Raw genomic sequence first — 24,858 nt, 5'->3', positions numbered from 1 at the left:
TGGAACACGAGGGAATTCGGTGCCGGTCGAATACACGCCGGGATTATTATACGCAGGGCGGGCAGGTTGGTTGGAGGGTGTGAGGGAGAGGATCGGGGTTTGAAAATCTGACCGACGATTGATAGAGAAAGCAGCTCGCCTGCGGTTGAGACTCTTTGGATGGCGACGGATAATAAATTGAACGCGCGAATGGTGCCAATTCAGCATTTTATGCAGGTTGCCAACGGGGGATGAAAGAGGAAATTATAGAATCTTCATTTTAAACGAGAAGCGTGCGGTGAAGCGATCATGCTTATTTCATCATTTCGCTACTAATGTCGTATAGAAAAAACGTTTAAAAAGTTTCTCGATTTTAATATATTGATTACAGATGTATACACACACACACACACACACACACACACACACACACATATATATATATATATATATATATATATATATATATATATATATATAATTATATAATTTATATTGAGAAAAAATAATAAAAGAATATGTGCATATATATATATATATATATTTTTTTTTAATTTTATCTTGATATAAATTATTCCAATAAAAGAAAGCACATTATTGGATTTCTTTAAATTTAGTTGGATTTTATTTATTTTTTATACATTATATTACAGTGATATTAGTTTCAGTATATATTAGTATATATTAGAATTTATATACATACATATATATATATATATAGCGGAAATGGGGCAACAATATTTTCAATCGCGATAAAGAGGCAACAACATCGTTTTAACGTATGCCTTTGTTAAGAGTAGAAACGATGGAAAATAAAATGGAATTAACGTTTTATTATCGAATAGATTATATCATTACAATAATTTGAGACATACCAAGCTATAATACCTTGAAGAAAAAAAAAAAAGTCAACTCGAAATTCGGATAAGAAAATGTATCTTATTGCATGTACGGAAATTTAGGATCACTCCATAATCCGCGTTGGCGTGCTACACCCTAAAGGAACAGCAACTATCATTTGATTCAGCGACGGGTTTGCTTTAATTAACAATATAATCCCCATTGTGTCCGCGTTATACTTTACGGCGGGATCGAGACTCGCGCGAATCCGGCCATCCTTAGATCCGTAACGTAACCGGTTCTCGGCAACGAGATCGCGACACGAGAATTCGCGATAAATCTTGGTGCACCCGCGCGGCTGCCTCGAATGCCGGAACACGCACGAGGAGCAGTCATTTCCGGTAAAATCCGCCGGCAGCCTGCCGAATAGTCGATAGGAGGGTATATCGATCCAGCACGACGTCACGCTAGGATTACGGAAGACCTCGTTATCAACATGCGGAGAAGACGCAGGCTACTGTCGTAATAACGCGGCGGATAATGGATGATGGCTATATCGAGCAGATAAAACGGATTAAAATTATTTCACAATTTTCTCTCTCTCTCTCTCTCTCTCTTTTTTTTTACCAAATATAAAAAATATTATCATAAAAAAAAATGAAAATATTTTCAATTTTATGTAGCCGTAGAAAAAGACACACATATACACGCACATATACATATAATTTTTTTTTTTTTAATTTATTAAATACTATGAACGATAGTAATATGCTTAAATTATACCTTCTCTTTTCTAATCATCTTCGTGATCCCGTCGTATTCGGCGAATGAAGGCGTATGCGGAAAACGCCTCTCTCGATTATCGTTATTATTTATTGGCACACGAGAAAGAAATTGAGAGGGGCGAGTCGCGCGCGGATCAAGTCTCGTCGAGACGATTCACGGATCGCGAAACGTCGTCGCGGATTGCAAAAGCTGGAACGAAGGGTGCGGACCCTTCTTCTCTTTTTTTTCGCAGTCCGTCGTCCGCCCTTCACGCAATCCCTCGCCATCGCCTTCATCCGACCGACGCGACGGCGATGGCGACGGCGACGGTCGCATTGTGCGTATTCTATTGTGTTGAATTTGGAGGGATATACCCACCCACCCTCATGTTTCCCTTTTTCCTTCTGCATAGCGTTTCCCTCTTTTTCGCATACCGCCACGCGAGTATAATAACGAACCGATTATGAGAGTGTGAGAGGGAGGTTGGTTGAAACTCGCACGGCCGACCAAATCACGCTTACGCGATATAAGAGAGAGAGAGAGAGAGAGAGAGAGAGAGAGAGAGTCTGGTTAATGAAAAACGGCAGGACATTGATAAAATAATACACGTATTATTTATTTAAATATTAAATATAATATCTTTTTTATATTCTTATAACACTATTTTGATATTTATTTAGCGCTTTATAATCACCTATATATATATTGTATATATATCGATACTCTTGATATTACTACATTATATCGCGTATTCGGTCAACTAGTAAATTTATTCCCAATTTTGCAGTTGGAAAATTCGTTCCGTTTTTCCGGCATCGAGCGTTCAATTTGTTCGCCTCATCAGCGCGATAAGCGAACTGCCGGTGGCGATTCAGCATTTTATACGTTACAATGTAAGAAAACACGGGGGCCCCGTTATACGATTCCGGAGAATGCGCAGTCTGCGGTGGTCGGATAACCGAAATTGACGGTACGATTTCGTCCAATTGGCCACCAGCATCGTCGCGAATTAAACACCGTGTTCGTGGGATCTTCCCTTATCGGCCGCTTATTCGCCTTGCCAAGCTGATCTCTCAAAAGAATCTTTCGATTACGATTGAGCACATTATTTAGACTGAGATCCATTAATTTTACCGTGTAATTTTCCGTTATTGTATTTACACACACAACGTGATTCTCACATTTTTCCGCGTAACTCTTCGGAATTAGAAAAGCTGATTAGTCTAGAAATAATAAGCGTATCGAAATAAAATTAATAGAAAGGAATTGACGAAAATAAAAGAAATTTACTTTTATCGTATTATACACAGTGTGCTCGTATAAATCATAGAAATTGGAAGCTAAATGCGATATAAAATTTCCTTTTACTCGTTATTTTATTGCGTCCAATCTTTATCTTTCGATAAAACGATAAATAATCTCTTGTTTTTCGTCGCGCATTTAAAATATTGGACAATAGAGCGAAACGAGAAACAAAGAAAAAGATACGAGGATCGCGCAATCATGTAACTTGATCGATTTCGCGTCGATGCTCGTAAAAGATTTGCCATGCTAACAATCGTAAAATGCGCAGCTTCGCTGCCGCCGTTCGCGCGCATACACCCGCGCGTCTCGTTTATAGTTATATAGTTATTTACAGTTGTTTATAGTTTCGACGAGCGCACACTGACCAGGCAGTTTTCCCGGGGCGAGCGCAATTTAACTTACTCTTTGGAAACTCCTTACAAAGAATCATCGGCTGTAGTAGGAGCGGGGAGTGAGGCGGAAGGAAAGTTTGTATAAAACTGTCCAATATCATTTATCTCGAGAGACAGACGGCCGGTGTATGACTTGCCTTAACTGTAATCGAAACTTTGGACGCTTTCCGGGGAGCGCTTGATCGACGCGCGCGCGGTATAATTAATGCCGAGAAAAGCGGCGATATGCTGCCCCTTGCATCCTGAATAATATCGTTCTAATTAAACGTTTCATTGATCAGTGCAACTCGATTGTACTTGAATTAAATGATTTTTACCTCGAGCATGATTTCTTTTTTCAATCTTTTAAAAGGGATTACTTTTATAAAAAATTTGAAAAGACGCAGAGTTTCTCTCTGGAAATTGTCTTATATCACGCCGCGATAATTTTATCGCGTTATGCGATACATTAGCCCGATGCAGAATTATTCTTTTCTCACGTAATGGGGGAAACGTAAGCTTCGCGTATTATCGATACACTTTCTCTCGAAGGAGAGAGGAAAAATAATGAGATGGTAAATGATGCCGGATTGGCTAGGGTATAGACTACTGATTTTCAACATAACCGTAAGTGCCGCTTCGAAGCGCGGATGGCGACTAATGGAATTCTCTTGTACGCGATGAAGAAGCCGAATGACGGCAAACGAGAGCCCCGATACGAAATGGCTTAATAATAGAACGGAAAAACGCTCGGGACAATGAATTTCGCTGCTTTATGGTAATGCCGTCTCTCTCGGCGCAATCGTAGCGACGACGTAGCGGGCCCGTGCGACCCGATAACGAGTGGACTTATTGTCGGTAACGATTGTCTTGGAACGGAGATAGACTCGTTTTGGAATAGAAAAAAATATTACAGCAGCCGAGTATCGATTGTTTCGTCGTCCGATGCACATTTCCGATCCGTTTAATAAAACGACGCTTCCCCTTGTCTATTTTGTTGTTGTTTTACTATAGAATTATTTGTATACCGGAAATTTTTTTTTTTTTTTATTATTATTAAATTTATTTATTAAATATTTTTAAATTATTTTTTTTTCATTAAATTTACCATAACTGTCCGCAAATTAATCTTGGTTGTGAAATTTTGCTATTTTATTAATACCTATAATGATGATGCAAGATGCAATCTCTGTATTATTTCATGGTGAAGCTATTAGATAATATGAGTCTACTAAAAATATCAGATAGGAATCAAGAGAAAAAGTAGATTAGGTATTAAAAAAAAAAAAAAAAAAAAAAAAAAAAAAAAAAAAAAAAACACGTGTGATTGCGTCACGTCTTGCGTACGCAAATTGCTGCTTTACGATAAATTCCCTCTCATCGTATCGTCGAGGTGTAATCGCGAAACAGCCGTGCGCTTTTTTACTGGCTCGGAAAAATGCTAGCCCTCGTAATAGCGCGCACAACCATCGGCAACCGTCGTGCCACGACGGAAATACGAAAATTAGATCTAATCTCCGTTTACCCTCGTATCACGTCCGTGATTTTTTTCCCGTTATCCTGTCCGCAATCCGCAGGCAATTTGCAATCTAGGTTTTAGCGATAGCTGGTAGCTTATCCTGTTATAAAATTCTTGCTCGCGGATCTCCTACTTCGCTTTTAGGAAAGCGGTGTTTTCTTTCACAATCGCGTGCAATGTTGTTGCAGTCGCGCAATTTTTCGCGCACTTTTATCGAGATTGTGAAGCGGGTGGTATACAAGGGAGACATAGATGGATGAAGGAAAGAATGGCCGTAAAGACGCGTGAAGAGAGGAAAATCGGGGGATAAAGGGAAAAATGGCTCGAGGATAGCTCTTGGCACGCGATAAGTGGCGCGATAAGTTTCGCAAGGAAGCAGATCCGGATAACCTCGTGCCTCGTGCCTTAAGGAAAATCGGTAAATAATAAAAAAAAAATAAAATAAAATAAAATAAAAAAAAAGGTTCTCTTCGACAAGCAACGTACGACGAAGAAATGTTTGATACGCTCGTGATATTCTCGGTTATACAAGTATAAACAAAATTTAGCATTAGTCGCGAATTTAGATACATCAAATTTATAATACATCAAATTAGCATTTAATATACGAATTTAATTTAGCATTCTATTTATTTTATCTTATAAATATATTTTTCGTATATGCCAAATCATCTACATTAAACTTGTAATAACATCTAAAAATATTTAATACATTTATGTGATCTCTGCGCGCTCGTGTGCGCGCATAGTATGTGGATGTGAAAGTATTTAAGAAATCTAGGATATTTCACGAATTGAAATACATATTTAAATAATAATAAAATTATAATCGGCTAATGAGAGAACTTTATATTCAAACAGTCGCGATGTATTATTTTTTCAACTTTTAATGCTTCATTATAGCGAGAATATATTAAAATATAAGATGGATTCTCGAGAAAAAAATATATTGTAATACGATATAACTGGAAAGTTATAAATACATCCTTAGATACTACTACATAATAACGTGAATCTCGTAAGTTTTATTATTTAAAGAATGTAGTGGTAACGGGGAAGGGGGGGTGGGGGGGGGAGGGGTTACAACTACCGCAAAATTCATGTTTTATATAAATCAAACTTTTAATATTACGATCGAGAAATAAATTGACAAAACGAGACACGAGTGCCCGGAATTTACGAGCGGGAAAAGTATTGCGACATACGCGAAAACTTTCAGACACGTTGTTTCAAAGAGACACGATCGAGCGAGATTTGTTACACCTGAACATTTTCACGCACTCGTAGGTTGCTTCCCTTTCCGTCGATGCTTATTCGTCTCCCCGTAGCTTTTTGGGCTTCCGAATCAGTAGTCTTCAATATTGGAGACGCTGCGGGGCTAAAGGAAATTCTTCCCGTTTGCAGTGGATACGACAGATCTATGCACAGTTCACTTACACAGTATCGCTATTTCACGTTGAGATGTATCGGCGCGGTATAATGCAATTTTCTATTGAATATAACCGCGAATCGAAAGGAAAATAAATACAAATAGATATACTTATGAGAAGTAAGTAGCAAAAATTTTGCTTTCTCAACAATTATTTACACTAACCGTACTATATCGATTCGTGAAAAACTTTTGTCCAACTCCAACGAGGAATGTACGAGCTAACTGGAAACGTATTGTCTTTACGATACTGCTATAATAGGTATTATGGCATGACGCGAACTTCCTTAGCGCGGCTGTAACGCGGTAAGTTTTAGAATAGCCCCGCAGTTTACTTGAGGAGCATAACCGCTATTGTTACCTATTTTATACAATCTATACAATGCACGATGCGTATAATAGGACACACACACACACACACATGCGGATTATTGCGCATCTTACTTGGTAAAATACCTATAGATACATATCTCACAAATATAGGTTTTTTTTTTTTTTAATTTAGATTATATTCTAAAACGCATTGTTATTTTCCGTCTGTTATATTATCTTATTCTTCTTCTTTTTACGTGGTTATCGAAAATTTCCATTGGACATCGAGGCTATCGTGGATGCTAATCTGAGGGTAGGGTCACGTGTCTCTTGGGTGCCATTCCGAGGAGTGCATATAAACTGCGGCCCTTGGTTGATAACCTTTGACTTTGACAGGATATCTCATTGCGCTATTCGCATTCTCTCTTTGAAAAGAGTACTTACTATAGACGATTCATTATATTGCGCAAACATTAGCAGCATCAACTGTTGTTACTATTTAGCAGTTGTTAATATTTCGTTTAATATTTTTTCTTATTTATATATACCTTTATCGTTATAAATTAATGAAATCAATCAAATATAGATAATAATCAATGAAAAGTAACGACATCTTTTTCAAGTCTATTGGTCGTAAACGTTTGTTCATTATATAAAATGAAAGAAGCTTATACAATTAGTTTAATCGATTCTTTACGTGTTTTGGGAATAAAATTTAGAATCTCAAATTGAAATATGACAAACGAACATTGTTGAACATATTCAAAGAGATAGAAGGAATCTTTTTAATTGTCACGCAGAATTATAACGCGCATATTGCGATGCATCACCTACGCTATTGTTATGCAATATTCCTAATTATGCGCTTTCATGTACTCCACATGTAATATTAACAATGAGAACTGCGTCCATGCGATATCATCCGGCAAACCCACGGCAAATTATGTTATCTCGCGTTTTCAGAAAGCTCGCAGAAAAGCGGAAATAACGGTTTTAGACTCCTTTTCTCTGGACACCCTATATGCTTTAGGATAATAGACGAGGTTAAGTGCGATTAACCGCCTTTATATTCGCGGTTAGCGAGCAAAAGGATCACACACACACACACACACACACACACACACATGCACGCGTGCTTAATATGTGAGAGATGTCTGTGATGTCTGTCTTCTTCTAAAGTTGTAAAGTTATTTAAAATTTTCCGTGCAACAACTATATATATTACTTTCGACATTTTCAAAGACATTGGAATTATCTTTGAATTTCTTATCTGACGTTTAAATCCATCTCTAAACATGGCGAATGCTTCTTTCAACTCAATAGTCAAACATAATTAGTTATTTTCGCAAAGTATTTATCACGTATAATTCTTTCAGATAGCCCGGGTTTGGTAAATCGCGCGATCGGCTTATTTCGTGAATGCTCATAAAATCACATAGAAACGACATTAAACTTGATACAGCTATAATACAATCTCTTAATCTTGCAATCAATATAATTAAAGAATATAATTAGAGAGAGAGAGAGAGAAAGTCAATATAATTAAAGAAATTTCTATATATATATATATATTTTTTTTTTTTAGACACAGAAGAATAACTACGCTAATTTAACTTTATAATAATTATCTTTATAAGTGGAAAATATTTTGAAACGAGAGTTTTTTTACGTAATAAATATTTTGAATGAATTAATTTCTTTGATATATACAATCTCTTATTACATGTATATATGGCTATTAAACACGTATACTAATTACCAAATTTGCCGTTGTTGGCAAAGTGCACACGCTATATTAGCGGTTTAACGCTACTAACGTTGTAACGTAATTTCGAGTATACGTCAGTGTGACAACGATGACGATATAAAAGTTTTATCACAAGACGGTAATAATTAGGAAGTTGTGCCGCTGGCAAGACGACATGGCCGTAAATTGAATGAGAATTCTCATTGGAAGCAGGATTTGGTCTCGCTGTCTTCTTTCTCTCTCTCTCTCCTCTTCTTCGCTGTTAATTCCATTAACATAACCACGAGAGATCGAGCTCTGCTCGCGTACTCAGAAGTTTACACCAAAATTTCTCCATCCTCTTGGTTTTCTGCCTGTGACGTATGACGTCGCGACGCTTGCCTGCTTGCTTGCCTGCTTGCTTGCCTGCTTGCTTGCTTGCTTGCTTGCTTGCTTGCTTGCTTGCTTGCTTGCTTGCTTGCTTGCTTGCTTGCTTGCTTGCTTGCTTGCTTGCTTGCCTACCTACCTTGGCATGGCTCCGTCTTTCCACAAGATTGGAATCCCAGGGACTGACTGACTGGCAGGTAGATTGGGGCTTGACACAAGAAACGAAACGGGAATGTATTACGCGGAGAAAAAGAGAAAGAGAGAGAGAGAGAGAGAGAAACAGAGACAGAGAAAAACTCACCGTACGATTGTTACCGACGTGACAATATCATCATGTGACGGTGTTCGTTGTTTATCGTTAGATAAAAGATGAAGAGCGAAATGCGATATTGCAAAAAAAGAAGAAAAAAGAAAAAAGAAAAAAATCCAATATGCGAATGAAAATATACATCGTAAAATCTGAATTGAATTTTGCGATAAGTAAATTATTATTATTTACAAATTATAACTATACGTGCACGTTTATAGTTATCGGAAAAAATGTATTATTATACGCGTAAGGTATTTTAAATGTGTGCAATATTAAATTTGTCAAATATTTCGCGTTGATGGAAAACAGATGGGGCGCAATCCGTACACATATAATTGATGATAACATCTCTTGTCGATTAGCTAATAATTCAAAATATTTCACACAATACGTAATTTAATCGACATTAACGTTTCTCAATGAATACAAATAATTTGCGCATTTTTTATTCTCGCTATCTTGCAACTATTTTCATAGTTGTGAGCTTCGAACACTCAAGTCAAATCTCGATCGTTAATAAAACGCTCGAATATTCGCGCTCTCTTGAATCTTTGTGCTTTGGTGTGAAATCAATGCATTCCTTCCTTAGGATATACGGTGGGAATAAGAATTACACGAAGGAAGGAAAGGAGAAAGAAAGGAAATAAAAAGAATATAGTAGCACAAAGTTGGAGGGAAACAGCGTACGTATATCGCGAGTGGGCGGTCAGGGAAGGTACTTGCAATTTCGCGGGTCGATACACAAGCAAGTGGGAGATACTAATCTCAGCGTTCGTGTAACTTTTTCACCCTCACCCTCTTCCCCCTTCTTCATCCCGAGAAAGCATGAAGCAAGGCGAATGATCCCGCTTGATTATCGCGCGCAAAGGCGCGAAGGCGGCTCTCGTTTCGTGACAACACGGATTGTGAATGAATTAAGCATACATGACTGTAAATACAATTTAATTTACATAGAAATACGCGTCGACCGAGAATTACGCCTGTAAAAGTTTCTTATAAATGCAATATATTACGACAACAGTTTTCGATATTTATCGCGGCTTGAGCAAGGAGTTGACGAGTATCGCGCGACCTTATTGGTAAATTTTCCTGTTTTGTCAAGAGTTTTTTTTTAATCCCAATTTCTACATTTCGTTCTCCTATTTACGCAAACTTAATTTGCAGACAAGATAGAAGGTAATGCGAATTATTTTATTTCGTGACAAAAAATGACAAATTGTGTCATCGTGTGAGAGAACGTAATGTTAAGCATCATGCATCTGAATCGATCATCTATAAACCATCGTTTATATCTTCAGGATTTTTTTAAATAATATAATTATACGTTTCTCTTACATTCGATAATATCCTATTAATACGTTTTCATATATATATATACTTTATCAGTTTCTTTTCAAACATAAATGGTATATTTTTCAAAAATAATTAAAAAATGCTTTCTCTCTAGCAATATGAATCTTGATCAATACTCGAAAGATAAATGTGAAAAAGTAAATCCCTTCTCATTCGGTAAAAAGGATGAATTGCTTAAAAATTGTTTATTGCCATTTTGTGACGCGTCAATCTTGCACTTTCTGGTCTTGCTTTCTTTCGTAAAGCAATCTTTAATCTTGGCTGTAGCGCCACGTCGGACGATAGGAGCGGATTTACGAACGAAAAGATTTCCGCTTGCGAGCGAGCAACGGAAATATACTTTGACGATGCCGCGTGAAACAAATCGTTTATTTGTTGACGTGAAAATATTGCCGTGCCCCTTTCCGGGGCAAATTGCGAGTTTCCGGCCGCTCGTTAAGACGGTATCGATCCTCCTTCGACCGGTCCCCGATACTTAACCCTTGTCATACGGGGAGAGTACAATCAGTTTGAGCGCGACTGTTGAAGGTATTTCGATTTTGAATACAATTCTCTACTGTTGCAAATTAAAGCAGATTTGTATTACGCATTCGTTATGTAATCAACCGTTATGCAATTAATTTACCGTTAATTGCAAACGTGCGCCATAATCCTGGAATTATCTTGTCAAAGAAAATTATGGAAACTAATAATCACTTAGAGTGGAATAATCCAACTACGCAAGCAAATTTCCTAATTATTAGTACATCGAATAAATTATATTAATTATATTCGGAATGTGTGGCATCGTTTTAAAATAAAATTAAACGAATAAATCATTAAAATATACTCATTATCGTATACTCAATATTATATTGATATTATTATTGTATATTTTTATGTTTGCTAATGAAACGTTTCGTTTTTGAATATTGTAGAAGCAAGAGTAAAATGAAATTCTAATTTTCAAGGGAAGAATATTTTTTGCGCATATTCCCTTTGCCTCTTTTGCAATGCTCTTTGTTGTCATTTTCACAAAAACTTTAATCTCTTTAAAGGGTCACGATACAAAATAACGTCGCCTTTCAAATTATCATTATTTTCCTAAAACTCTTTTTTACACTTCTCTCAACTGGGATTATTATAGTACTTAGACGTGTCAGAAACATATTTTTTTTATACGCATTACATTACTTTGTTTTCATATGCGCAAAGCATTCCATAATATGTGTAAATGTACATTAGCTTGATACAAATGCATATAATAATATAAACATTGCGTCAAGATATCAAATTGTACAAGCAAATGCATATTTGAAAATTGTATATATATAGTGCAAGTCTCATACACGCACACACACACACACACACACACATAGAGAGAAAGAGAGAGAAAATATAGGGGAGAGTTGCCTAATGTGCATGCGCGTATGTGTGTTTTCTCGATAATTTAATAATATTTTTAAACGTTATTTTACGAGATTATACTTTATGAAAATGTTTCTAAAACAATCCAATCATTCGTCTCGATTGTATCACAATAATTATGCGTAACGAAATAATTTATCCAATTAAATCGTAACGATATATTTAGCATGACACACGCACATATATATTTTAATTACTACAGTATAATTATTGCCGAATAAAACTATTCTCACATGTGAAGATAATAGTTGGAATAAACTTGGTTTGGTAAGCACAACGGACGCGGAATGCCGGTTGGCGGATCGTATATATCGGTTTTGTGTCAGTTTCAGCATGTCGGGGACTTTCGGTCTACGATATGTCGCGAAACGATAAATTTTTTCGTTTATACGAGACTGCGCTCTCCCCCCGTTCTTTTCAACTTTGTTGTAAAAACGGATAAGATTGCGCGTAAGGAGAAACTGAGAATGCTTCTCTCCTTTTCGTTCATATAATTTTCATCAAAGTTTTATTAATTGATTGTGATTACAGTTCTTTCTCGATGAATTTTTCCATCTTTTGTTTTTAATTTCCGGTACAGTCATATTATGCAAAACTTCTTTTCTAATTATTACATAAATTATTATTTGAGATTATTGTTTTTTCGTTGTGTGAGATTACCAAAAGTTATCAATCTGCATATATTATATACTTCAATAAATATATTAGAAAAAGCACAATGGCGTTTTTTTTTCCCGGTAGTTTTACGAATTTCCGATATTCTCTCTCTCCCCCTAAAAAAAAAAAAAAAAAAAAAACTGCCTAATATATACACAATTCTGACAAATGAAAAAATTATTTTTATATTACAGAGTTACCACGTTCGTTAAAATAATTGATGCTGCGCTTTACAGATGCGCGATGGCGACGATATAACCAGCCGTGCGTTTCATGCGTTTATTCGACATGCTGCAATCTCCGTAAATTAGAATCCGCCGACGAGCTGTGCGAATTTTATGGCGCAAATACGCGAGATGTCGGGGACTACTAACGTTTATCCACGGATAAAGCACGAACGGCGGCGCGTCGGCGATTCGCGCGAGTCGGCGATTCGGCGGCCGCCCTCGCTTGCATTTATGCGCCGGATAAAAGCACGCGGACTGTATATTTTTCATTATCTTACTAAGAAAGAAGAGTTCTCGCTCTTTCACCCTTCTCCCTCCCCCTACCCCTATCCCTCTCTCTCTCTCTCTCTTTTTTTTCTTTGCTCTTCTTTGAGTTATTGCAGTAGCCTCCGTGCAATATATTCACGTTAACGGACATTAAAATCCACAAACAAAGTAAATTGCGAGAGATGGGCAAGTTAATTCTATTTCCTAACAATGATTGGTCCAAACTTGTTTATCTCAGCAAGAATGGCTATTTCTCTCGTTTGTCAAAGTTGCAGCGTAAAAATGGAAAAGAGAATATTAGAATATAGTGGATGGTTCTAATCAATCTGTCGCAGTATCGCACAACTTTATATATTTACGTATTTACATTGAAAAAGGTTTTGAAGAATCTTTGAATTACTTGTAAAATATTTGAGATTAAAGTAACGTTTTAAAGAAAATTGAAATTTTTTCTCTACAAAATTTTCCTTATTAACTACAATCTTTAAAAAATGTATACGGGAGAGGGAGAGAGAATGGGAACAGATTTACAATGTGAAAAATTTAGGTGGACGCGAAGAGAGTGTTTTAAAAATATATACTGCGATATTAATCCGACGTATTACGATTTATTGACAATTAAAAATATTGAAATATCAATGGCAATATCTCGTTTCAAAATCTAACAAAACTTTTTTCGCGCGATGCGTTGACTTGATAACAGTATGCCTGGTGCATTTTATAATATTATGGCGCTATCGAACTAAAATGGTCTCGTTGATGGAAAAGTTGTTTACCTTAAGTACGTAAACGTAAGTCGCAGGTATGGAACTTTCTTGCTCTTGACGTTGTCATTCAAAAAAGTATTTCCAAAGAATTTCTTATTTAAAATATTTCTTATTTTAGACAGCATCTCAACGAGGATATCAAAGGAAAGAGAAAAGGGAAACTAACACGTATAATGTCACTCATGCGCATTATTTTCTAATTATTTCGAAATATCTATGTTAAATGTGTGTGCGAGTGCTCGTATCCAATGATTTAGGCCATAATACCCCTTGATCCTAATAAAATTCGTAAGAGCCGCAACAAGAATCGGAAGCGTTTTCATTGCAAAATGTGTATCCCGTGTATAGCGCGATATTGCGCCGTTTTTGCGTCGGAAAAAAAGGAACGTCATTCCTGTGCATCCGTCGAATATCGTCGCGGAAGAAAATCTTACGTTTTGCGTAAGCAGTCTCGTAAAAAAGGCGCGAATTCTTGCCACGTATCTGCAGCAGAATCATTGCGTATATCGCGAGCGACTCGCGCGCGTGATATTTTTCTCACATTTTCTCTTTTTTTTTTCTCTCTCTCTCTCCACGGCCTCGCTCTTTTCAGCTGAGAAACGCGCTCTTCCTCCAGGATTCGTCACACGTCACGTCGCCGAACGACTGCAAGCTTTTGAAGAATGCATTTGTACGGTATGTCTAAGCCGTGGAGGAGAGGGAAGGTAAAGGAAAAGGTAAAGGATGGAAACGAAGACGATCTGTCAAAGTTATTGAATAGATATCGTGGCGTCGTGGAGTCTCGCTCCGATATTTTTAAATTTTATACACACACATCACAGTGTCATATAATACAGTCCGTCCATACCTCAGTTTACGAGACCTGTAAAAAACATATTTAACGTATAAACGCAAATGCGCTCAATTTTAGAAATGGATCGCGGATTTATTCAAGAGAACATCTTGACATTTTTATCATATAGAAAAGGATTTTTTTCTATATAATTTCTTTTACATTCATAAATGCCAGTAAATATACGTATAATTGACAGGCGACGAAATATTGAGATATTCAGATAAAGTAAAACAGATTTATCTATAAAAAAGATTTTACCGAAAAGGATATATCTTATGCGGATCGAGAGTTGTTTCTATATGTCAAATATGTAAAAAAAAAATTTTAAATGACTTGAAAAAAAAAAGAATAAATAAGACGACGGCGAGAGAAACGGAGTAGCGGCAGAACGCGGACGGTAAAGTTAACGGGGCATTTGAATGCACGAAGTAGAAAGAGGAAGAGGGAGTACGTAAAAAAAGGACATGAGCAGTCGTAGCGATGAATAATACATTTCTCCGATGGCCGGGCGATACATTATGCCAAATTCTCGCCTTTCCACCGTCGTCCTGCGACGACATACACACACACACACACACGCACAATGGTAATGTCGCTTTAAAGACCGGCAGAGAAATTATGCCGAGTTTTAAATGGGGCGCGAATTAAGTGGAAGAGGAACGATGCGACGACGAATAAAAGATTCTCGATGCAACACGCAGCATCATTGGAGATTGTAACGGACAGTTTCTGGAGTCTCGTTATGAGCTTTGATGAAATTCGATGCGGCAAAGTATTCTTTGTCGACAAATAATATTCAAATATTATTTTATCGAGAAATAATCTTTCCAGTAATATAAAATACATTAGACGCAAATAGCGGGAGACAAATCGAATCTACTTCGATATCGGCGTATTAATAGATTTTTCAATTATGAGCAAATTACAATTATGAGAGATTATATATATATATATATATATATATATATATATATATATATATATATATATATATAAAATAAAATGTCGTTTACTTTTTTATTGGTGACCTTATAATTTCATTACATGCGCGCATAAAAATCGATTTTCCATAGCAGAGCAAAAACGTTCTCACGCTCACGATAAATAATACGTGGACGTGCAAATATTTCAGTTTCGTGTCAAAAGTATATATATATATATGTATATATAATACTTTAGGATTCATTTGCGAATATTAAAACGAATGCGAATCTCATTTATCTGCACGCGAAACTGTTTCAAATTCCCAATTTTAACGCACGTTTTATCAAATCTTTCGAACCTTAAAAAAAAAAAAAAAAAGAACACTTGATTACGTCAAAAAAATATCAGAATTCTGAATAGGTTACTGGAATTTGAAAATCTTTTCAATGTTATAATCTTAAATTAATTTTTTTGACTGTTATACTAAAAAGTTATTTTTGCTTTTATTTGATTTTCACTCTCGATTACTGCCAAATTAGGTTGTTGAATTTAGATATCAAATATCAAATGCACACACACACACACATTAATTTTTATGTACATATCAAAGTTCAATTTATTCGGTGGTGTTCTATCATCAGGTGGTTCTATCATTCAAATTAAATTAAATGTTTCTGAAAAACTCTCGATACGTATATATACGATATTTCATTATCTTATAGTAATGTATATACAACCAATATATGAACGCTTTACGTCCTTAAAAAATATAACTTTATACAAGATAAATTTGTACAACAACGATAATATGAAAGAATTTCTAGTTATTTATATATAATCTCCGAGAGCAGTGATGATACCGAGATTGTCGTCGTGTGCGCATTTGTACAATAAATTACACGCGTTAATTCTCTTTTATCTAAGCTGCTCCGAAAGAGAAAGAGAGACGAGGGAAGCTTGGACGCGGTACGCGCTGGCAATAATTCTCGCGCTTTTTCGCGCGTGCCTCTCCCCCACGTGCATTTCCATGTCGTCGAACGCGCTTTTATCATTCCGCGTCGTCTGCGTCGGTCGGGCGACAGGTAAAGGCGCGAAAAACTTGTAGAAATAAGAGGGAGTTACGAGGCGGGCTCGTAAACCGGAAATGAACGCTTCCTCGCGGAGACGAGCGGAGATGTATTGCACGGGGTATGTATGTGTTCCCCGTCCGCGTTTAAAGCTTTTCGCGCCAACTGCACGATATTTTCCCTCGTCCCGTTCTAATATTTTTTTCTCTTTGCTTTTGGATCGTTTGCGCTTCTCTCATTTCTTCCGTCGTTTCTTTCTCCTCTCACCTTCTTTTTCCTCTATATTCGATTTTTATTTGACTTTTCGGTTCGTCATTAACGTCCGACGCGTTCGCGACGCTCCTCTACGAAAGTAATTACAGACGAATGACAGAGAATTTCGATACGCGCAATCAGCCGATGCAATACATGTACTCGAGAAATCTTTCACAGAATCGGCTAAAGTAATAAACGGCTCGCCCTAACATTTTTTTTCCCCTCTCCTAAATGGAGTGCTAAACCTATTTTTCATTGTTAAATGTCTTTATATTGAACGCGCACTATAATATATATATATATATATAGTTTGATACTCACATACATATATTGTATTTTCTCAATTAATCGGATTCTTGGCGGTCTTTATAGAATACTTTATCGGCTACTGAAATTCCGAAGGAAAAAGTGGCAGTATGGCGGTAAATGATAAGCGTGCACGTATAAAACTAGTTTGAAAATTTAATAAGCCACGTTGGGGAGAGGCATTCCAAAACAAGTATCAGAATTTCTTAAGGTTAATGCCCCATGAGCGAAATATCCTAAGAAAAAGTAACTTCAATATCGGATCGCCGCGTTCTCTTCTTGGTTGTGTCGGCGCTGCTTATTTAACCGAACTCGCGAGAGTTTACGAAGGCATGATAGAATGTCCAAAAATAATCCTCCGTATAGAGCGTGGAACGGCGTAATTCGAGTAAGCTATTTTTCTCCCGCAACCAACCAACAACCGGTTTAGTTTGTCAGTCTTTTGCCACGCGTTTCAATTTTTATCAAAATAAGTTTTACGGCTTAATAGTATTTTTCAAATATTTACAAATGTTTAAAATTAATTCGACAGATGGATAATATCTGTAATATACTAATATACTCTTGTGTTATATTATGGTACTTTACGAAGAATAATATGAAAAGAGGATATAGCGTACAATGGTAGATATAATCGCTTGTAGTAATAATCGAGAGTTTATTCAAAGTCATTTGATTTTTGACGTCGTTTGACATCGGGAGGATTAACGTTACACGAGTCCCTTGCATTTGACGCAACTTGGCGCGCGCGTTGACTTGTATCTTTTTCGCCGGAGAAGAAGAAGGCGCGTACAACTGTTGGCCGCGTGTGATATGTATCTTCCGCGTGTCTCGCCGTTCCGCGTTTTGCAGAAATGATAATGGCGGCGCGCGCCACGCATCGGTGATTTCTCGTCGCGCTACAAATCGTGGGATTAGCATTTGCCTGCCATACCCCGAGACAGGGGATGGCGTTTCCGATTTTCGCGTGCCGACACGGTGGTAGTCGTCGTTCCGCTAACGATAACGATAACGATGCCGATGACGATGACGTAGCTGTATGCAATTTCAGCGCAGAAACTCGAAATCGACTAGTGTTGCGACGACGATGAATGCAACGATAGTCTGTTACGGCGCTTTTGAATAAGTTTGCGCGCACGTTGAATGATCTCTATTTGTGACAGTGAGCGCGTGAAGAAAAATTAGTAGAGCTCTGCTGCGCGCCCTAATTAATAACGCCGTTAATTAAATGATTAATACGGGAGCGCTTTCAAACATTACTGTGGAAAAGAGTTTGATATAAATAAGAAATGCAAATGGAAATGACATTGTAGGAGAAAAGTATGAGGGCTTACGATTAGATTACGCGATACTTTAATTGGAGCTATAAACATTTTTTTTTTATTATTATTATTATTATTATTAATAAAATTCCGCTCGAGTAATAACTCGCGTCTCTCTCACTAGTATTATATATAGGTATAGGGTGAAAAATTGTTCGCGAGACGGCGATGCGGCCGTAATAAAATGTCGGGAAAAACGCATAATATCATTCGCTAACAGCGTCATTTCTATTCCCGAGAGTCGAGAGGTCGTGAAATATAAGCATTTCGCGAATTGAATTTACATAACGCGCGCGTACACATCCATCCCACTGGCCGATTGTAAAAATGCAAAGAACGCCGAAAAGTGGATGTTAATTAATGTTGAACATCCGGGAATAAAAGGAAAGGAGGGGAAAATCGTCGACGAGAGAAGAGACGCGCGTTTTCTCCATTTCACATTTATATTAAAAGTTTCGCGCGTTAAATCAAGAGCCGCGCGCGGCTTTATTCCCGTGATAAAACGTATATGTATAATATAGAAACAGCTTGGTCTCTCCGCAATGCACTACATTACGCGGGGACAAATGGACGGCGGCAAAGCATAATGGTACAAAGGAAGAACGTAATAAACCATCGGCCGAAGAGAAGCGCGCGTTTATAAACAAAGCCGGCGGGTGTAAACTCGCACGCGTGGGATCATCCGCTTATTATGAATTTATTACGACGCTCGACGACGTCGCTTGGACTCGCGTTAGTTACCTATTGTGTAAAAACTGTTGATTAAATTGCGCCGCGATCGCGATATCGAGTTTATTACGCGTCTTGAGAATCGCTAAAAATTCGTTTTTTCATATTACGATATCCATAACGGCCAAAGAAGAAGAGAATATGTGAAATATTCGATTTTATCGAGTAAAAAGCATTGTTCGCGTTGCGCGCCTCGATACGTTACCCGAGGGTATAATACGATACATTAAATGGGTTAAATACATTAATGAACCATTCCCGGCATTTCCCGGATCGACACCGCAACTTGAAACTCTCTCTCTTTCCCGCGCGCTTTGTTTGTTCATTTATTTGCTTATTTATTTAAACGCATATGAGCACACAGAGCGGCGTGCTACGAATTACGAGCGGCGCGGTTTTCGGTGCCTCGGAGAGCACAGGTGCAACCGCGGGGATACGCAGCTCTCTCCCGCGCTGTAATCTAAAATTCATTTTCCGAATGAATCCGGAATGAAGCCGATGCATCGAGCATTTCCGCCGGGCGGAAGTCTGTTACGCGGCCCGCGAAATTTAGGGTGGCTATGGATTACATACGTACGGGGTGTACATAGTACGCACATTGCATTTCGCCTTGCAGGATTTACGCGCCGCTTCAAATCTCGTGGATTATGACAGCGCGGTTGTAACACACCTCTCTCTCTCTCTCTCTCTCTTTCTCTTATGTACTTTATAATTTTCCATACACATATTATACACGTATACGCGCACATGCGCATAAAAATATATTATATATAAAAGTCAATGTCACACCGACAGATGTCTGACAACAAAGTGCTTTTAGTCTGTTCTGATTGTGTTTAAATATGCATATGGTCATTATTATTATTATTATTATTATACGTTTTGTAATTGCATAATAATGTAACATATATGATATCTTGTTCATTATTCGTGTGCAGAGATTAAAAATAGAAAATTGAAATAGAAAAAAGTGTGAAGGTATTTATATACATTAATTTTTTTTCTATTTGTCTATTTTCTATTTATAACTGATTAATATAAAATAATAATTTATTTATATGTGAATTAAAATTGTATTTTGAAATATTTAGCTTGTATCTTACGCACGAATCGAAAATAAATATTTCAAAAATGTATTTCTCGCTACATATAGATTTGAAATAATTAAAATAATGATTTTTCTCTTATTCCGTAGATGGTAAAATATTTGAGTACCGTTTTCATTAATTAATTATATGCTCGTTCCATTTATTTCTCTCTCTCTCTCTCTCTCTCTCTCTCTCTCTCTCTCTCTCTCTCTCTCTCTCACACTAATTCGTTTTTACATCTTTTATCCATACCCATTCTTTATTCGTGTCTTATTTAAGAAAAATTATATTAAATTGATATTTTATCTATATACAAAACAATTTAAATGATTAATGCCTATATTTATCAAATTCGCTACCAATTTTTTTACGCGATTTAATTGAAAAGAGAATCGCTACAAGAAAGATGGCATACGCATACGTATCCAGCGCACATCCCCTTTACTTTAAAGAGCGCGGATGTACATAAGAGCGGTGGGTAACAGAGTCGACGGAACGAAACACCATAAAAACGGATGAAACCAAGTACCTTTATGGAAATACGCTGAGGTACGCTACCTATCGCGTTCTCTTTCATTTTAAGAACGAGAAGAGTAACGCGTAATGTGACAAAAAGAAAACTTAATTACAGAAATAACGACGGCCAATTATTTCTACATTTTTCCTTTTACACATTGTAAACTGTTATTTCCTTTGATATCGAATCTTCGTTGTGTGCGGCCACGTAAACGAGATGTAATTGACGTTTGTTAAATAATGGAGAGTCGTGTAAATAATGAAGATTGTGGTTATGCAATCTTATAAAACGTCGAGGAAGGTACAAAAGGATTTTTGACGAACAAGAGGGAGTAAACTGTAATCGTGAACCCCGCTTGTCGGAAAGTTGTGAACTTCTTGTCACACCGCTGGGGGAGTGAGCAACTTGCAGAAATTAAATAGAATATCAAAATTAGAATTCGCCGTGCTGCAACGATCCGAATCGGAGGATAACTTTGGTTCGCGTTTTAACTCTGGCATTTTGACATTTCCATTATACAAATTTTGCTCGAAAACCAATTTTCAAGTGTCCGCAGACTTGTCGCTTCGCTGGGAGAAACGGATAAAGTAGTCGGATAATTATTAATTCCGTTCATGCATTTTGCGTAACAAATGTTAATAATATAACAAATACCTTTCCCGTAAATGTAGAATCCCTACAATTACAACGCTTTCGAATTATTACTTTTTTAGTTGTCGCGCGATATGCTCGCATTGGATAAGAGAGACGATGTATCGGTCTCTTTATCATACGTCTTTTAACATTTATGCGTGTACAGGATGGAAAAAAAGACGTGTGAAATATGTGTGTTTATAGAAGACCTCGTCGTAGAGATGCGAGAGAAACGACACGCGTACTGCGCGATCGGCGATAAAAATCCGAGAACGAAAACCCAGCCGCGAAATAAAATAGGGAACGTTGCCAGGCGTTCGATAAGCCCGTCCCTGGTGGACGTTCCACATTTCGCCGCGGGTTGGACAGGTTCATGGTTGTCGATAGGGACGGGGAAAAAAAGGAGAAGGCCGGCTTGGAAACTGATCCGAAACGTTTTCCCGACCCCGATTCTACGCGCACATCTCGCTTCGCCCTTGTCTGGAGAAGCAAATGTTGAAAGCTCTCGCGAGAAAGACGAGGAACACAAATACACGCGCAACATGAAAACCGCAGTACACCGACTATCGTCTTGTTTCTTTTTTATCTACACTCTTTTTGTGTTATCCGTTTCATTGGTTATTTCAATAATTTTGCTTTATCTCTTTTTTAGATTTGTGTTCAAAAATTAAATCTCTTGTGCGCGCGCGCGCGCCATATAATTATATATTAGCTATTAAATCATATTTCATAATTTAGATTAATAATCTAATATAAATTATACAAATAAGCATAATCAGATATTATATAATACTGAATATTTGACCATTAATGTTTTTATTCTTTTATATTTAATATTTATAGGATTCGAATTTCAATTTTATTTTATTTATTTAATCTATTTGTTACTTGGCTTAATTTTTTATGACATTTTCTTATTTTATCGTATAGGTAACTTCCATCAATTATTGGAACGACACGGTTCCATTAGCTTCTTCGTTAGATGCGGAGGATTAGATTCGTGGATTTTTTCCCCCAGTATTAAACGATCGAATTTCGCGCAGACGGGTGACGAAAAAAAAAAGTTGACACAGAAGAGTATCTATCTGACGACCTACTGGTTGTTTAAATTCGATTATAACGAGGAAGATGAAAATAATTGCGAATAATTCATCGTCTACTAGTTTATAGCTCATATAAATAGCCAATTTACATTCGCGCGACAACTAATATTTTTCCTATAGAATATGTGAAATAGGCATAGTGTTAGATATGAAACGACTGAATAATGAAAAAGTCAAGTCTCTGTTGTTCGTGTTTATATTAATTTGTAATCTTTATGAAAATAAAATTGCGATGAACGATATGAAAAAAAAAGCGTTTCTCATACTCGATAACAGCATATCTCTATGGTATGTTTGTAGAAATAAAATTAATATATTGCAATGGATTAAAAATATTGCGGAATTTTACGGTTAAGGAAATAGCGAAGCGTAGAGTAGATAGATATTAACTTGACATGTCTGCCAAGTTCTTGGCGAAACCATTCGACGTCTTGTCGTGATACCCGTCGCACTTGCCTACTTATCGAGCAAATCAACCTCTCCTATCATGAACTTGCTAACGAAATACTCTCGGATATGCCGGTAGCCTATATATGTACCATATATATACATATACGCACGCGCCAGACACACACACACACACACACTATCGTTTTCCGAGAGAAGTTTAAGTTTAATTACCGGGGAGGGTATTCATGCCCTCTTCCCCGCACCAAGTTCACCTCTCATTTCACGAGCGTGGCATTTATAAGTGACCGCGCGATGCATAGGAACGCGATAGTTCCGAGTTTCGAAATTTCACCTTACATTAACCCGATTCGTAAAAACTCGTTGGCTTTTATGCGAGGAAATCTTGTCAGTTTTTAATTTCATTAAAAGTTTGCGCGTGTTTAAAAGAGTTCAATAGATAAATTGAATAAGTGGAAAAGAACTGCGACAACAAAAATTTCATTTTCGGACAAAAAAAATTGTGTAAATAATACTTGATCAATAGTTGGCAATTATACGTTACTATAAGTATTATGTATTAAAATAAAATAAATCTTGGTTCTTTCAAATATTTTTATGGATATCGAGAGAAAGGAAGGAACTCATGAATGATATTACTTTGTACTCTTTTGATTTATTGTAAATACAAGAAGACAATCCATCGCACGGAGTGTTGTTTCCTACTCATTTGCCCAATCTGGCTGTGTCTGGGTAGAGTAGGTTCAATAAAGTATAGAATCGATGAACTTAGTCGATGAGAATTTCTCGTCAAAATTCCAAACCATGAGAATCTTGACGGGATCGGAATAATAAGAGCTCTTCGATATTAAATTAATTTGAGTTGGAGCGAAATAATATACGTATATATATAGCACGCGATGGAAGAAATTTAAATTGACATAACTTTGTTCGTAAACAATTATTTCATAACGGATCTCTATTGCGGTATATAATATTGATTCATACGTAATTTTTAAATATTTTCTTTAATATACACTTTTCCAAATATTTTTCAATTTACATGTACAAATATATTGCTGAACGATTTTCTTTCTGATGCTTTTGTATCAATAGCCGAAAGACTTTAAAGAGTTAATAATGGATTGTAAGATCAGTCAAGTATCGATTCAAGAGAACGCTTGGTCGCCTCCGATAATGACGATTGGAAAGTTTCGTATGTTATAAACGCGGATCGATACTAACGAGAAGCGATTTCTATTGAAATAATTCGAGGGGAGAGAAAACGTTGGAGGGCCATTGGAGCGCGAGACAAAAAAAGAGATAAAAGAGAGTCGATGATCGTGCAGAGGTGCGAGCGAGAACCGACTTTTGGAGAAAAAAAGAAACGAGCGGATGGAAGTCGCAAGGTCGCGCCCCGGGTATATAAAACTAGTTTGAACGAGCGGAATCGGATGATATCCCGGACTGGGCAAGACAAAGGCAGATGGAGAAAAATAGAGGGACAGTGAGATGGCGCGATCATCCATCCGGAATTAAATTGCCCGCTGGCGAGATGCTCGCGAAACCGTGAAATTACCATTTTGAAGCTGCAACGCGCTTTCAAAGCCACGTCTCTTTTTGCTCGCGTGAGCTGTCGCCCCCGCGATCTTATTAGCGGTATTCACGGCCACCTATCGCCAAAGGCGAATAACACACGTCGCGGTCAAACGCGAGCGTCATGTCGCGATAAGTTGACTTAAGGCCTCAGAATAGTATGAAAAATTGATGATTTTTACGAATTTTTTTTTTCAAGAATATTAGAAATATTTTTTTTTATTTTTTTTTTTTTTTTTTTTTTTTTTATTGTATATATGTTTTCATTGATGTTTAAATAGTACGTTAATATTTTTCAATCTTGGATATTTAGCTTTTTTTTCATTTAACTCCAGCCTCTGCGCGTAGCGTATTTAAAAATGACTATGCAGTTCCTCGTATAAAATGAACAAAACTCTAATTTCCGTAGGATATTTTTAGAATATTGAATCTAATTTTATTAGAAAAAGTTGAAAAATAAGAAAGTAGTGTTATT

General features: G+C 36.9%; 1 protein-coding gene across 4 annotated transcripts in view; it reads left to right on the top strand.

The window, feature by feature from the left end:
* Positions 1–24,858, top strand: part of Ph4alphaefb (prolyl 4-hydroxylase subunit alpha-1) — a 144,299-nt gene that overhangs the window by 94,278 nt on the left and 25,163 nt on the right. The window lies entirely within an intron of this gene.

The sequence above is a fragment of the Polyergus mexicanus genome, unplaced genomic scaffold (genome assembly GCF_030449975.1).
Source record: "Polyergus mexicanus isolate NDT 795.1 unplaced genomic scaffold, iyPolMexi1.0 SCAF_8, whole genome shotgun sequence".
In the NCBI taxonomy this organism is placed as follows: domain Eukaryota; kingdom Metazoa; phylum Arthropoda; class Insecta; order Hymenoptera; family Formicidae; genus Polyergus; species Polyergus mexicanus.
The sequence above is the reverse complement of the archived record's forward strand: the minus strand, read 5'-3'. Positions and strand labels throughout refer to the sequence as shown.